A 17,681-nucleotide genomic window follows, 5' to 3' on the forward strand; every position below is an offset into this window, starting at 1 on the left:
ATGCAAGCTTATTCAATGAGAATCCTGAAGTGTTGTGCACATAATCAGTAATTTTCTTCAAGTATTTGCAATGCGTTTTTTTCTGCAGCATGTCAATTATTTTTACATTTCTGCAGCAAAAACGCAGGTTTAAAAATGTTTGCGGATTTGACGAGTTCTTGTTTTGCATTTTACCGGCTTCCTATGATGTTTTCCCACGCTGTCATCTTGTAAGGATTCCGGACTTTCCTGGTATCTGTTCGCACTGATCCAAGATGGAGTCCTGGATCTCGTCCTGTCATGGAACTTCCTGTCTGTCTTGACTATTTAAGTCCGGGTCTTGTGTTCACCTGTGCTTGAGTATTTTGTGCTGCTGGCTCCTGAGCGTCTGCCTGCTTGCTGGCTAACTCCCTGCTTCTGCTGCTCACTACTTGGTGGTCTGCTTCACCCCATTCAGCTACCTCTCGCCTCTGGAACTGCTGCGACGTGCAGTACACCAGTGGAAGGATTTCCTTTGTGTACCAAACTTTTCCCAGTGTTGTGCCTCTTTGCACAACCACACCAGGACGTCATTCACATGACGCATCATCTGTGAACAGTTGGACTCCTACTAACAAGTACTGTGTACACGTGTGAGCAAGTATTGCTGGACTTCATCATTTAAGTACTGTGTGCATTTGCACTATAACCTTATGGGACTTCCTCGTTTAAGGGTATTGTTTGCTTCCACATAATTTCCTTGCTGGACTGGTTCACACTCAGTTACTCAGTTTGCTGTGATTTTCTATATAGAGCGGATGACCTCGTTACTATTGCAGGAATATCTGTACCATGTTTTGTTCGCTATTCTGTTTGCTGTGTTTTTCAATATAGAGCTGACTATCTCGTTACAATTGCAGAAATATCTGTTAGTTCTGTTTACATTTCTGTTTTTGAGTAAATACATCTTTTGTTGCAACTTTGCTCTCAGACTGGATTTATCCCATGCTATCAGATTCCGTAGAACCCATATAATTATTACACATCTGTGTGACAGCGTGGGAAACACTGGCACAGTGGTTCTTGTCAGAGGTAAAGCTACCGCTGGTAAGACCGTTGGTCAGAGCACTGGGGATCGTGCTGTTACATGTCAGCGTGACCCGCAGGCATGGGCCAATGAGACTCCTGCTCCTATCGGGCTAAGACTGCTTTCATTGACAACAGTGGCAGAAAGTGCCGCTGATGGGAGACAGTCCCATCTGCCAGCATCTGTGCTCACAGTTTAAAAAAAAAAAGTACAATTACATACATATTCAAATTAAAAAAATGTTATACTTACCTAACACCATATCTCAGATGCCCTCGTCTCCTAGAAATAATAAACCACCACCATATACTCACCTGTCCGCCATAGTCCACGTAATCCTGAGTGTCCCACAGCAATCTCACGTGCAGAATAGTCACATCAGCAGACAGGAGATGTGACCGCTCTATCCGGCCGCCGGTGATGTACTGACAGGAGGTAATCGCTCTCGCAGTGTATCACTGAGCTGCCGTGAGAGTTCATCAGCTCCAATGCTCTCACTTACGGCACCGCTGCGGGAAAACTTTCCCACGCAACAGTGGTGCCGTAAGGGAGATCACCGGAGCTGATAAGCTCACGGCAGCTCAGTGCTATACACTGCGGGAACGATTATCTCTTGTCAGTGTATCACCGGCTGTCTTTGAGAGCAGTCACATCAGGGACTGCTCTCAAAGTGACCAGGATCGTCATGGGACATTATGGATTATCTTCTTGGCGGACAGGTGATGAATATTGTGGTTTATTTTATTTTTGTTGCAGGAGACGTTGGCTTTGGTGGATTAGGCGTTCGGTGAGTATGGTTTATGTCACGGCCTCGGGTCCTTACCCGTCTGTCTCCATTCCCCGACATCGTCCCTCGCCGCTCCCTGCCTGACTTCTCTGGGTCACGGAGCATTGGCAGTTCACACATGTGCGGTCGCGCTTCCCCCACCACTGGGTTCCCTGGGAAGTCTTGACCCGCTGGCACTGCCCCATCATGACGGCGCCCATCGGGTATTTCAGCTCGGCGTCTACAGAGGTAAAACGCCTGTTTATCTATCGCTGTGACGCTAGCATCCTTGCTGGCGTCCTTCCTCGTCCTCAGTCCCTGTATCACTGTTTCCCTTGCTTTTCCTCTGCCCAGTCCACCTTCTTCATGCCTCAGCCTAGCTTTGGCTCCAGCAGTTGTGGTTTCATTCCCCTTGGGCCTGCCCCTAAGGGCTTGTTTTCACTTGCGAGGAACACGTCCGTGTCTCGCATGTGGAAACGAAGCTCTGGTGCCGGCACTGTGGAGCGGAGTGTGCGGCCGCATAGCAACACATGCAGCCGCACGCTCCGCTCTGGAGTGCCGGCACCAGAGCTTCGTTTCCACATGCGAGACACGGACGTGTTCCTCGCAAGTGAAAACAAGCCCTAACACTCCCTGTATATGGGGTGGTTCCACCTGGTCTACCGCGACCCAGAGGGTCCACTTCCGGGATTTCTCTTTAGAACCCTAATAATAACAGTTTAATTAAGATTATTAAAAGGAATCTGTGTCATTATTTCAAATGAAAGACTTTATTCTGGGTGTCTGTGTTTTTTTTTATACAATATCACTATGGGGTTACTAATGGATAGCTGTATTAAAGATGTCTCTCTATCACTAACCTGTGTGCTTGATGTCACCTGTAGGGTTTTTTCCTGAGGAAGAGGTCCTGCATGACCTCAAAACGTGTTGACTATTTACCTGCTTGAAATAAAGCTTTGGAGAATATCGTCCGCCGATCATCTTTAATCAGCAGTGCAGATTTGGACACATACACCCGGTTTCACCATTATCCTCGGTCTCTGGACCATTGTCTTGCAGCCAGGGCTGTGGAGTCAGTAAGCCAAACCTCCGGCAACTCAATTTCCACAACACTGACTCCACGACTCCCTCATACATGGCTCATGTTTAAGTTTAAGTGATAAATTTACTGTAATAAAATGGTAACATCAGGCTTTTATGATACAACAATCAAGCCATTTAAATAGAACATAAAATACCGTATATACTCGAGTATAAGCCGACCCGAGTATAAGCCGACCCCCTAATTTTGCAACAAAAAACTGGAAAACTTATTGACTCGAGTATAAGCCTAGGGTGGAAAATGCAGCAGCTACCGGTAAATGTCAAAAATAAAAATAGATACCAATAAAAGTAAAATTAATTGAGACATCAGTAGGTTAAGTGTTTTTGAATATCCATATTGAATCAGGAGTCCCATATAATGCTCCATGCAGTTCATTATGGCCTCATAAGAGGCTCCATATTAAAATATGCCCCATATAATGCTCCATACAGTTCTTTATGTCCCCATAAGATGCTACATATACAAATATGCCCAATATAATGCTCCATGCAGTTCTTTATGGCCCCATATAATGCTCCATGCAGTTCATTATGGCCCCATAGATTGTCGCTCCCCTTATTCCCAGAGCCATAACTTTTTTATTTTTCGGTCAAGATGGCCATGTGAGGGCTTGTTTTTGCACAACAAGTTGTACTTTTGAACGACACCATTGGTTTTACCATATCGTGTACTAGAAAATTCCACAACTGCATTTTGGATTTTTTCTTTTATACAATGTTCACCAAATGTTAAAACTGACCTGCCATTATGATTCTCCAGGTCATTACAAGTTTGCAGATACCAAACATGTATAGGTTGTTTTTTAGTTAAATGGTGAAAAAAAATTCCAAATTTGTTAAAAAAAAAAAAAAAAAAAATTGTAATTTTCCCATAGACCCATAGCATCTCCACTTTTCATGATCTGGGGCTAGGTAAGGGGTTATTTTTTGCATGCCAAGCTGCCGTTTTTAATAATGCCATTTTTCGTGTGGATACGATCTTTTGATCGCCCGTTATAGCCTTTTAACGCAATGTTTGCGGCGACAAGGAAAATGAAATTCTGGTGTTTTGACTTTTTTTTCGCTATGCCGTTTAAGGATCGATTCATTATTTTTATAGTTTGATTGATCGGTCGATTCTAAACGCGGTGATACCAAACATGCGTATATTTTTTTTTATTATTGTTTTATTTTGAATAGGGCAGATGGGGGGGGGTGATTTTAACTTTTATATTTTTTAAAGTTTTTTTTTATTTTTACATGCTTCAATAGTCTCCATATGAGACTGGAAGCTGCAATAACCCAATCGCCTCTGCTACACACAGGCAAAGATTAGATCACCTGTATGTAGCAGAAATGCTCACATGCTATGAGCGCTGACCACCGGGCGCAGCTCACAGCAATCCGGAAATGACAACAATAGAGGTCTGCTAGAGACGTCTGCTTGTAACGCCGACCCATTGGTGACTCGCGATCATGCGACTGGGTCACCGATGGTCAAGATTGGTGATGTGCTTCTGTCAGCAATTGACAGTAGGATTAATGGGTTAACAGCCGCAGGTGGATCGCAATTCCACCTGCGGCTGTTAGGTGCACATGTCAGTTGTTCAAAATAGCTGACGTGCTGGGAAAGATGTGAGCTCCGGAGCACACATCAAAGGGAGAGATATGACATGTGCTGTTATGTTTGCTAATGACAGGTGTTATGAAGGCAATCCAGAAACACAGTGTGCTTAGCGATCAGAGCGCACACAGTGATCTGACAAATACCCAAAAATACAAGAACGAGCTCTGAGACGTGGAAACTCTGTAGACTGCACACCTGATGCTATCCTAAACACAACTAAAAGCAGCTGTGGATTGCGCCTAACAACTACCTAGGCAACTCGGCACAGCCTAAGAAACTAGCTAGCCTGAAGATAGAAAAATAGGCCTGACTTGCCCCAGAGAAATTCCCCAAAGGAAAAGGCAGCCCCCCACATATAATGACTGTGAGTAAGATGAAAAGACAAAACGTAGGGATGAAATAGATTCAGCAAAGTGGGGCCCGATATTCTAGGACAGAGCGAGGACAGTAAAGCGAACTTTGCAGTCTACAAAAAACCCTAAAGCAAAACCACGCAAAGGGGGCAAAAAAAAAACCCACCGTGCCGAACTAACGGCACGGCGGTACACCCTTTGCGTCTCAGAGCTTCCAGCAAAAGACAAGCTGGACAGAAAAAAAGCAACAAAAAAACAAAAAGCACTTAGCTATACAGAGCAGCAGGTCACAGGAACAATCAGGAGAAGCTCAGATCCAACACTGAAACATTGACAAGGAGCAAGGATAGCAGCATCAGGCAGAGTTAAGTAATGAAGCAGCTAACGAGCTCACCAGAACACCTGAGGGAGGAAGCTCAGAAGCTGCAGTACCACTTGTGACCACAGGAGTGAATTCAGCCACAGAATTCACAACAGTACCCCCCCTTGAGGAGGGGTCACCGAACCCTCACCAGAGCCCCCAGGCCGACCAGGATGAGCCGCATGAAAGGCACGAACAAGATCGGAAGCATGAACATCAGAGGCAAAAACCCAGGAATTATCTTCCTGAGCATAACCCTTCCATTTAACCAGATACTGGAGTTTCCGTCTAGAAACACGAGAATCCAAAATCTTCTCCACAATATACTCCAATTCCCCCTCCACCAAAACCGGGGCAGGAGGCTCAACAGATGGAACCATAGGTGCCACGTATCTCCGCAACAACGACCTATGGAATACATTATGTATGGAAAAGGAGTCTGGGAGGGTCAAACGAAAAGACACAGGATTGAGAACCTCAGAAATCCTATATGGACCAATAAAACGAGGTTTAAACTTAGGAGAGGAAACCTTCATAGGAATATGACGAGAAGATAACCAAACCAGATCCCCAAGTCCCGAAGTCGGGGACCCACACGGCGTCTGCGATTAGCGAAAAGTTGAGCTTTCTCCTGGGACAAGATCAAATTGTCCACTACCTGAGTCCAGATCTGCTGCAACCTATCCACCACAGAATCCACACCAGGACAGTCCGAAGACTCAACCTGTCCTGAAGAGAAACGAGGATGGAACCCAGAATTGCAAAAAAATGGAGAAACCAAGGTAGCCGAGCTGGCCCGATTATTAAGGGCGAACTCAGCCAACGGCAAAAAGGACACCCAATCATCCTGGTCTGCAGAAACAAAACATCTCAGATATGTTTCCAAGGTCTGATTGGTTCGTTCGGTCTGGCCATTAGTCTGAGGATGGAAAGCCGAGGAAAAGGATAGGTCAATGCCCATCCTACCACAAAAGGCTCGCCAAAACCTTGAAACAAACTGGGAACCTCTGTCAGAAACAATATTCTCAGGAATGCCATGCAACCGAACCACATGCTGAAAGAACAAAGGTACCAAATCAGAGGAGGAAGGCAATTTAGCCAAGGGCACCAGATGGACCATTTTAGAAAAGCGATCACAGACCACCCAAATGACTGACATCTTTTGAGAAACGGGAAGGTCAGAAATGAAATCCATCGAAATATGTGTCCAAGGCCTCTTTGGGACCGGCAAGGGCAAAAGCAACCCACTGGCACGAGAACAGCAGGGCTTAGCCCTAGCACAAATCCCACAGGACTGCACAAAAGTACGTACATCCCGTGACAGAGATGGCCACCAGAAGGATCTAGCCACTAACTCTCTGGTACCAAAGATTCCAGGATGACCAGCCAACACCGAACAATGAAGTTCAGAGATAAGTTTATTAGTCCACCTATCAGGGACGAACAGTTTCTCTGCTGGACAACGATCAGGTTTATTCGCCTGAAATTTTTGCAGCACCCGCCGCAAATCAGGGGAGATGGCAGACACAATGACTCCTTCCTTGAGGATACCCGCTGGCTCAGATAAACCCGGAGAGTCGGGCACAAAACTCCTAGACAGAGCATCCGCCTTCACATTTTTAGAGCCCGGAAGGTACGAAATCACAAAGTCGAAGCGGGCAAAAAATAACGACCAACGGGCCTGTCTAGGATTCAAGCGCTTGGCAGACTCGAGATAAGTCAAGTTCTTATGATCAGTCAATACCACCACGCGATGCTTAGCTCCTTCAAGCCAATGACGCCACTCCTCGAATGCCCACTTCATGGCCAGCAACTCTCGATTGCCCACATCATAATTACGCTCAGCGGGCGAAAACTTCCTGGAAAAGAAAGCACATGGCTTCATCACTGAGCAATCAGAACCTCTCTGTGACAAAACCGCCCCTGCTCCAATCTCAGAAGCATCAACCTCGACCTGGAACGGAAGAGAAACATCTGGCTGACACAACACAGGGGCAGAACAAAAACGACGCTTCAACTCCTGAAAAGCTTCCACAGCAGCAGAAGACCAATTAACCAAATCAGCACCCTTCTTGGTCAAATCGGTCAATGGTTTGGCAATGCTAGAAAAATTACAGATGAAGCGACGATAAAAATTAGCAAAGCCCAGGAACTTTTGCAGACTTCAGAGATGTCGGCTGAATCCAATCCTGGATGGCTTGGACCTTAACTGGATCCATCTCGATAGTAGAAGGGGTAAAGATGAACCCCAAAAATGAAATTTTCTGCACACCGAAGAGACACTTTGATCCCTTCACAAACAAAGAGTTAGCACGCAGGACCTGAAAAACCATTCTGACCTGCTTCACATGAGACTCCCAATCATCTGAGAAGATCAAAATGTCATCCAAGTAAACAATCAGGAATTTATCCAGATACTCACGGAAGATGTCATGCATAAAAGACTGAAACACAGATGGAGCATTGGCAAGTCCGAACGGCATCACTAGATACTCAAAATGACCCTCGGGCGTATTGAATGCAGTTTTCCATTCATCTCCTTGCCTGATTCTCACCAGATTATACGCACCACGAAGATCTATCTTAGTGAACCAACTAGCCCCCTTAATCCGAGCAAACAAGTCAGATAACAATGGCAAGGGATACTGAAATTTAACAGTGATCTTATTAAGAAGGCGGTAATCAATACACGGTCTCAGCGAACCATCCTTCTTGGCTACAAAGAAGAACCCTGCTCCCAGTGGTGATGACGATGGGCGAATATGTCCCTTCTCCAGGGATTCCTTCACATAACTGCGCATAGCGGCGTGTTCGGGCACGGATAAATTAAATAATCGACCTTTAGGGAATTTACTACCAGGAATCAAATTGATAGCACAATCACAATCCCTATGCGGAGGTAGAGCATCGGACTTGGGCTCTTCAAATACATCCTGATAATCAGACAAGAACTCTGGGACCTCAGAAGGGGTGGATGACGAAATCGACAAAAATGGAACATCACCATGTACCCCCTGACAACCCCAGCTGGATACCGACATGGAATTCCAATCCAATACTGGATTATGGGTTTGTAGCCATGGCAACCCCAACACGACCACATCATGCAGATTATGCAACACCAGAAAGCGAATAACTTCCTGATGTGCAGGAGCCATGCACATGGTCAGCTGGGCCCAGTATTGAGGTTTATTCTTGGCCAAAGGTGTAGCATCAATTCCTCTCAATGGAATAGGACACCGCAAAGGCTCCAAGAAAAACCCACAACGTTTAGCATAATCCAAATCCATCAGATTCAGGGCAGCGCCCGAATCCACAAACGCCATGACAGAAAATGACGACAAAGAGCATATCAAGGTAATGGACAGAAGGAATTTGGACTGTACAGTACCAATGACGGCAGACCTAGCGGACCGCTTAGTGCGCTTAGGACAATCAGAAATAGCATGAGTGGAATCACCACAGTAGAAACACAGACCATTCAGACGTCTGTATTCCTGCCGTTCAACTCTAGTCATAGTCCTATCGCACTGCATAGGCTCAGGTTTAACCTCAGGCAGTACCGCCAAATGGTGCACAGATTTACGCTCGCGCAAGCGTCGACCGATCTGAATGGCCAAAGACAAAGACTCATTCAAACCAGCAGGCATAGGAAATCCCACCATGACATCCTTAAGAGCCTCAGAGAGACCCTTTCTGAACAAAGCTGCCAGCGCAGATTCATTCCACTGAGTGAGTACTGACCATTTCCTAAATTTCTGACAATATACTTCTATATCATCCTGACCCTGGCACAAAGCCAGCAAATCTTTCTCAGCCTGATCCACTGAATTAGGCTCATCGTACAGCAATCCGAGCGCCAGGAAAAATGCATCGACACTACTCAATGCAGGGTCTCCTGGCGCAAGAGAAAATGCCCAGTCTTGAGGGTCGCCGCGCAAAAAAGAAATAATAATCAAAACCTGTTGAATAGGATTACCAGAAGAATGAGGTTTCAAGGCCAGAAATAGCTTACAATTATTTTTGAAACTTAGAAACTTAGTTCTATCTCCAAAAAACAAATCAGGAATAGGAATTCTTGGTTCTAACATAGATTTCTGATCAATAGTATCTTGAATTTTTTGTACATTTATAACGAGATTTTCCATTGAAGAGCACAGACCCTGAATATCCATGTCCACACCTGTGTCCAGAATCACCCAAATGTCTAGGGGAAAAAAAAAAAAAGTGAACACAGAGCAGGAAAAAAAAAAAATGATGTCAGAACTTTTTCTTTCCCTCTATTGAGAATCATTAGTTTGGCTCCTTGTACTGTTATGTTTGCTAATGACAGGTGTTATGAAGGCAATCCAGAAACACAGTGTGCTTAGCGATCAGAGCGCACACAGTGATCTGACAAATACCCAAAAATACAAGAACGAGCTCTGAGACGTGGAAACTCTGTAGACTGCACACCTGATCCTATCCTAAACACAACTAAAAGCGGCTGTGGATTGCGCCTAACAACTACCTAGGCAACTCGGCACAGCCTAAGAAACTAGCTAGCCTGAAGATAGAAAAATAGGCCTGACTTGCCCCAGAGAAATTCCCCAAAGGAAAAGGCAGCCCCCCACATATAATGACTGTGAGTAAGATGAAAAGACAAAACGTAGGGATGAAATAGATTCAGCAAAGTGGGGCCCGATATTCTAGGACAGAGCGAGGACAGTAAAGCGAACTTTGCAGTCTACAAAAAACCCTAAAGCAAAACCACGCAAAGGGGGCAAAACAAAAAACCACCGTGCCGAACTAACGGCACGGCGGTACACCCTTTGCGTCTCAGAGCTTCCAGCAAAACAAAAGACAAGCTGGACAGAAAAAAAGCAACAAAAAAACAAAAAGCACTTAGCTATACAGAGCAGCAGGTCACAGGAACAATCAGGAGAAGCTCAGATCCAACACTGAAACATTGACAAGGAGCAAGGATAGCAGCATCAGGCGGAGTTAAGTAATGAAGCAGCTAACGAGCTCACCAGAACATCTGAGGGAGGAAGCTCAGAAGCTGCAGTACCACTTGTGACCACAGGAGTGAATTCAGCCACAGAATTCACAACAATGTGCCGTACTAGTATGGCGCATGTCGTGACGGGGTTAACCAGATTATGCAACTTTTTAACAACAAAAAAAGGTTTAAAAAGTTATAAAATGCACCCAATTAAAAACTCCTCCAGAAACATTACTTTGGACCAAAATGGGACATTTGGTAAATGTCGCATTTTATGAATCTGAATAAAACATCTGGATAAGCGAAGTTGTTGGAAAAAAAAAAGGAGAAAACAAAATACAAGTTTAAAAAGTGGTGCAAAACATCTTGAGAATAAGGCGCAAATACTAAAGCCACTAAAGAGGAGGAAATTACTACAGAAAACTAGAGAAACAATGAAGAATCGGGAGCTAAATCTTTGAATGCTCATCAACACAGACTTAAGAAACCACAAGTGGACAGATCTATCCTGCAAAAGATTTTACAGAAGAAATGTGGAGGAAATGAGCCCTCAAGCCTAACACTCAACTGGTCTGCAACATAGCAGGACTGCCAAATGGCCGACGCTTTGCCCTTTATAAAGCATGTTGTATTTTAAGGCAGAAATGTCATCTGAGAAAAAAATTATTGTCGCAGCTCTTCCTGTGCTGAGCGGTCACGTGGTACCACTCATTAAGATAATGAATATGCGCTCCACACCTATGGGAGTGGAGACGCGTGCATATTCATTACCTTAATGAGCGGTACCAAGTGAACGCTCAGCACAGTTAGAGCTGCCAGGACAATGGAGATGCAGTGATGGCATAAGGAGGGTAAGATGTCTTCTGTTAGCCGGCGGCTGCAGTAGTCATTGTGCCACAGCCCGCCGGCTTTCTGGACAATGACTCGTGTAATAGCCGAGGGGGGCCTTTTAAGCACAAAAAAAGTGCTGAAAATCTCGGCTTATACACGAGTATATATGGTAAATTATAAAATGTGTGATGTAAAGAAACTCAAACCGACAGAGTGGTCTTCAGAATCCAAGACGAATAATGTATGCATGACTAAACAATGCAAAGTACCATCAGCCAAGCAGGCCTGTCTCCAACATGTAAGTAGAGACCAGTCGGAGAGTGGAGCAGTGAGAGGCCACCATGGATCTGCCTCTTGGACTAGTTATCCAAAACTCTTGTTTCCCGGATGACTTTAAAGTATGTCTCATCTGAAAAAACTGCAGCGTTTCAGTGTAAGGCCTCATTCAGACATATGTGTTGTATCCATTTTTTTCACAGATACAGGTACGTCACATGTCATGTCACTGCCTTTAATGCGGGTTCTCACGCCAAAACTGACATCATTCCCTGAAGATGATGACTGATTTCATCAGTGCTTGTGGATCGAAACGTTGCCACAGGAGGCGGAATAAAATGTGATTTTTTTTTTCACCAACGTTTGAGGCGCTGTCTTTTCTACTAGTTGGTATAGACTTTATTCCGGAGAGAAATCCCTGGTTGTGACATGCGACCTAATTAGTGTATACCCTGGCTATATGAGGTGCGGTTTAACTTATAATTTTTGATTGATTTCATCAGCCATCATGTGCCTCTAACAGCTACAGGTGGAGTGAAGCGGACAGCGACATTTAACTAGCACTGTTAGGGGGACAAATCATTCCATGCGCCAATGACTTGATCGTGGGGTAACGATGGGTTGTGAAAATTAGAGATCAGTGAATATTTCAATGACAAACTACATGAATACAATTCACATCTCCACCAGACGGACTCCAGACAACTAAGAACATTATTCCCACTGCCTCTCCATTTGTAACAAAATGCCTACTTTGATTTCCTTGGCTTATCTTTATCTTAACCATGGACCGTCCCAGCATGATAATATAACTCTCAGCTGTCTGCTTTACCTTTGCTGTTTACCAAAAAATGGAGGGGACTCCATGTAGTTTTTTCCACTTATTTATTGGGTTAGTACACGTACAAGTCCCCTTTAAAATATAAAGTGCTGCGGAATATGTTGGCGCTATAGAAATAAAATTATTATTATTACAGTAAGCTACACATGCAAACCACTAATAAAATATCTATTTATCTATTATCTTTGCACTTCTTTAACACCTAAAAATCTTTACAGGGAACCTGTCACCCCGAAAATCGCAGGTGAGGTAAGCCCACCGGCATCAGGGGCTTATCTACAGCATTCTGTAATGCTGAAGATAAGCCCCCGATGTTACCTGAAAGAGGAGAAAAAGACGTTAGATTATACACACCCAGGGGCGGTCCCGCTGCTGGTCCGGTCGGATGGGCGTCTCTGGTCCGCTGCGGCGCCTCCTATCTTCATTCCAGGATGTCCTCTTCTGATCTTCAGCCACGGCTCCGGCGCTTGCGTACTTTGCCCTGTTGAGGGCAGAGCAAAGTACTGCAGTGCGCAGGCGCCGGGCCTCTTTGACCTTTCCGGCACCTGCGCACTGCAGTACTTTGTTCTGCCCTCAACAGGGCAGACAAAGTACGCCTGCGCCGGAGCCGTAGCTGAAGATCAGAAGAGGACGTCTTGGGATGAAGATGGGAGGCGCCGCGGCGGACCAGAGATGCCCATCCGACCGGACCAGCAGCGGGACCGCCCCTGGGTGAGTATAATCTAACGTCTTTTTCTCCTCTTTCAGGTAACATCGGGGGCTTATCTACAGCATTGCAGAATGCTGTAGATAAGCCCCTGATGTCAGTGGGCTTACCTCACCCGCGATTTTCGGGGTGACAGGTTCCCTTTAATTTCTTTTGTGCATGCTATTCCAGTACATGTCACATGGACGGCCAACAGAAAACCACAGATAGTAAAAATGGCCTGTGCCACGTGTACGTTTCTTTAAGCAGATGTATGAAGGTTAGAGCTCATTCAGACATCATTCATTTTTCATCAGTACTTGTATGCCAAAACCAGGAGCGTCACCAAAAGGCCGGTGTCCCACTTGCAACTGCAATGTGAGTCTCTCGCCTCAATACCCGGCACTGCCACCGGCACTCTGGACCGGAGTGTGTGGCTGCATGTATTTCTATGCAGCTGAATGCTCCGGTCAGAACCGCCGGCGGCAATGCCAGGTATTAAGGCGAGAGACTAGCGCGAGTTTCTCACATTGCAGTTGCAAATGGGACACTGGCCAAACACAGAACATGTGTCAGCCTTTCAATTATAGTTTTTCTCTGTATGTTCCAATCCTGGTTTTGGCACACAAACACCAATGAAAAATCAGTCGTCTGAATGCGCCCTAAGACTATGTACAAACAGCGTGTTTTAGACGCCGATTCAGCCACCAAGTTTTCCCAGGTGGAGTAGATTCAAGCATACACGGGCCGTTGTTTCCCCGAAGGCTTTGCCATTGTTCTTGCGGTTCCACCGCCTCTAACTCTATACGGCTAAATATGTAGAGTGTGCAACTTCTGAGCAGAAGGCGCCTAAAACATAAGCATGTCACTTCTTTTAACCACTTCAGGATTTCCAAACCTTGAAGCAGTGAAAAGAAGTGACATAAGACAGAACAAGTACACCGCAGTGTTGTTTTCACTTACCGATATGGTTTATTCAAACAGTGTGCGATTTTATTTCAGAAAGTCTGATTCATAAATTGCATATTTTATACTGTAAGTCATTATTTTGTCTTGTATTTCCTTTCATGCTGTAACATTGTGCACCAAATTCAACAAAAAAGGCTCATCAGGGATCAGACGTCAGGAGTACATAAGTGCTGCAACTACACCTGTTGTATCAAGAGAGAAATAATAACGTCTTTCATATTTAGAATCCAAAAAGGACATTGTACTACATACAACATGGTTACTAGTGATGAGCGAACGTGCTTAGATAACGTGTTATCCAAGCGCACTTGTGTGCTAACCGAATTGCCTGTTTGTTAGACAGCTACAGCACATGCAGGGATTGCCAACAGCAGCGAGACATGAAGGCGCGGTGACTCGAACATAGTTTTCAAGCACACCGAAGACACTTGGTTAGCACACAAGCATACAAATAATTCCTTATTCAAGCCCGTTCTCTCCTCACTAATGATTACCTCTTAAAGCACCACTCCTGCTGTTTTATTGCTCCACTGGAGTGGTGCTTTAAATCTAATTAATCTTCCTTGTCTCATACCCACCTGCCGCCACCTTTATCCTTTTCCAGCATCCCTCCCGTCGGTCTCCAGCGCTTCATGTAGGTCACCTTTCAATACAAGTCTATAAAAGCCTCGTTCTGACTCTTTTAGACTTGCCTTGAGAGCTTGTGACATAGCGTCTGCGTTCCAAGCAGTCACAAGCTGCACTCAAAAGATGCCGCCAGGGGTCCGGCGCTGAGAAACAATGAAGACGCCAGATGGTGGTACAGGTGCTTCTCACGAAATTAGAATATCATCAAAAAGATAATCCATTTTGGTTCTTCAATACAAAAAGTGAAACTCATATTATATAGAGTTATCACAGAGTGATCTATTTCAATTGTTTATTTCTGTTAATATTGATGATTATAGCTTACAGCCAATGAAAACCCCAAAGTCATTATCTCAGTAAATTGGAATAATCAAAAAAACAACTGAAAAGGCTTCCTAAGCATTTAAAAAGGCCCCTTAGTTACTGTTTCAGCAGGCTCCACAATCATGGGGAAGACTGCTGACTTGACAGATGTCCAGAAGGCAGTCATTGACACACTTCACAAAGAGAGTAAGCCACAAAAGGTCATTGCTAAAGAAGCTGGCTGTTCACAGAGTGATGTATCCAAGCATATTAATGGAAACTTGAGTTGAAGGAAAAAGTGTGGTAGAAAAATATAGTTCTTACCGATAACGGTATTTCTGTGAGCCTATGCCGGCACCACGGAGAGAGAGGGGATCCGTCCACCAAGGACAGGAAACGTACAGATAAAAAGGCGGTACCACTCTTCCGCATCAGTTGTTTACTAGAGAACGATGGGAGACTAGGAAATAGAGTCTTACTTTAACATTACTTAAACTTAATTGAGATACCGCGTGACTTATTCAGGTAATTAACATAGTGTGCACACAAATAAGTGAAGGGAGGGAATGTACGGGTGCTGTCATGGGCTCAGAGAAATACCGTTATCGGTAAGAACTATATTTTTCTCTGATGCCCATGACGGCACCACGGAGAGATTTGCAGAGATTGTACATTCAGGGAGGGACCACCGCTTCCAGAACCCTTTTACCGAAGGTAAGGTCTGAAGAGGAGATAAGGTCCAATCTATAGTGCCTATAGAATGTAGATGGTGAACACCAGGTAGCAGCTCTACAAAGCTCCGGCCTTCTCCGCCCAAGAAGTTGCTACTGCTCTCGTTGAGTGAGCCTTTATATCTCCTGGGATGGACACTCCACTTGATGAATATGCTAGGCTGAGGGCATCCGTGATCCATCTTGCCAAAGTTGCTTTGGAGGCTTTTTTCCCCTTCTGGGGACCCTGAAAAATAGGCATCCTCCCTACTCTATGGTGGCTTCTATGTGATGCATGAGGCATCTCCTGACATCTAGTGTATGCAAGGATTCTTCCTCCTTGTTTTTAGGGTTGGGACAGAAGGAGGGAAGGGATATCTCTTGGGTTCTTGAGTTCTATGGAACCGGGATGCTACCTTCGGGAGGTATGCTGGGTCTATTTTGAGAACAACCTTATCCTCCAAGAACTGTGTGTAAGGAGGGTTAGCAGATAGAGCCTGTATGTCGCTAACTCTGCGTGCAGAGGTGAGGGTGATGAGCACGGATGTTTTGAGGTATAGGATTTTCAATGGGATATCTCCTAAGGGCTCGAAGGGAGGTTTAGTCAGGGCTTTAAGGACCAAATTTAAATCCCATTGAGGGGTGACCTTTACTGGAAGCGGTCTCGATCTACCTGCTGCCCTGATGAATCTGGAAACCCACCGATTCCCTGCCAAATCATAGTTAAATAGGGCTCCCAATGCTGCCACATGGACTTTCAGGGTACTCGTGGCTAGACCGATCTCCAACCCGTTTTGTAGGAACTCTAAATGGATTTAAGAGGGACTTCTTCACCTATTTTAGCACCCGATGATGAAAGGAATTTTTTCCATATTTTCCCATACTGTTTTGTTGTAATTGGTTTCCTATTTTGCAATAGAGTAGATACCAGTCCTGGAGAGAACCTTCTGCTTTCTAGTAGCTTCCTCTCAAATGCCAGGCTGTCAAGTGTAAGCTCGCAACTTGCGGATGATGAATTGGGCCCTGGGAGAGTAGGTTTGGGAGGTCTGGAAGTACCCACGGGTTGGATATCGACATTCTCATCATCCAAGAGAACCAAGGCCTCTTCGGCCAGAACGGGGCTATTAAGATCACATGAGCCCCGTCCTCCCGAATCTTCCTCAGCACTGCCGGAATCAGAGCAATTGGGGGAAATGCATAAGCTACCTGACGAAGCCACGGAATCAGGAATGCATCCAACGCTACTGGGGTTATGGAGCAAAAAGAGTTTACTTTTTTGTTTAAGTTGTTTGCAAAGAGGTCTATGCTTGGTACCCCCCACTTTTCTGTAATGTGGGTGAATACTGCTTGATTTAGCTCCCATTCCCCCTGCCTTAGACGGGAACGACTCAGAAAGTCTGCTCTGTAATTGTCCACCCCTTTTATGTGCAGGCCTGACAGGGATAGGGTTGCTCTCGGCTATGTGGAATATTGACTTGGCTACCTCCATCAGTTTTTGAGAGCGAGTACCCCCTTGATGATTCAGGTATGCTACTACTACCCTGTTGTCTGACATAATCCTGACATGGTGAGAGTGAAGGGGCCCCAAGAACTCCAGTAGAGCGAACTTGACCACCAGTAGTTCCTTCATGTTGGAGGATTCTTTTGCGAGAGACGGCGGCCAAGTGCCTTGGGCTAATAGGTCGTTCAGATGAGCCCCCCACCCGCTGGGGCTTGCGTCTGTGGTTACTATTTTTGAAATTGGAGTTACCCACGGGACCCCTTGGGAAAGATTGTTTTGCAATGTCCACCAGGTTGGTGACCGAGTTGTGTGCGGAGATAAACTGAACCGACCTTCTAAATGCCCCTTTAGAGAGACTTCCTCTGACAAAATTTGCCATTGAAGGTCTCTCGAATGGAGCTGAGCCCATTGGACTGCAGGGATGCATGAAGTCATGGATCCCAAGAGGGACATAGCTTGGCGGAGAGTTATGGAGGGGAGAGCTTGCATTTGGACACCAGCCCCGATATTTTTTGTATTTTTTCTGCAGGAAGACGGCATTCCTGTTTCACGGAGTCTAGAGAGACCTAGATATTCCTGGATCTGGGAAGGTAATGTGACGCCCAGGAGACCGGGGTACCCAGCACCGGACCAATGGGGTCTGTCTCTTGAGGGGGATGTCACAGGTGGCTTGACCCGGTGCTGTGGCCTCAGGCAATGCACAGTGTAAGGGGTATCAT

General features: G+C 45.3%; 1 protein-coding gene across 1 annotated transcript in view; it reads right to left on the reverse strand.

Moving 5' to 3' along the window:
• The window catches only part of PFKM (phosphofructokinase, muscle), a 118,390-nt gene that overhangs the window by 82,040 nt on the left and 18,669 nt on the right, over positions 1-17,681 (reverse strand). The gene's annotated exons all lie outside the window — the stretch shown is intronic.

The sequence above is a fragment of the Ranitomeya imitator genome, chromosome 3 (assembly GCF_032444005.1).
Source record: "Ranitomeya imitator isolate aRanImi1 chromosome 3, aRanImi1.pri, whole genome shotgun sequence".
Lineage (NCBI taxonomy): Eukaryota > Metazoa > Chordata > Amphibia > Anura > Dendrobatidae > Ranitomeya > Ranitomeya imitator.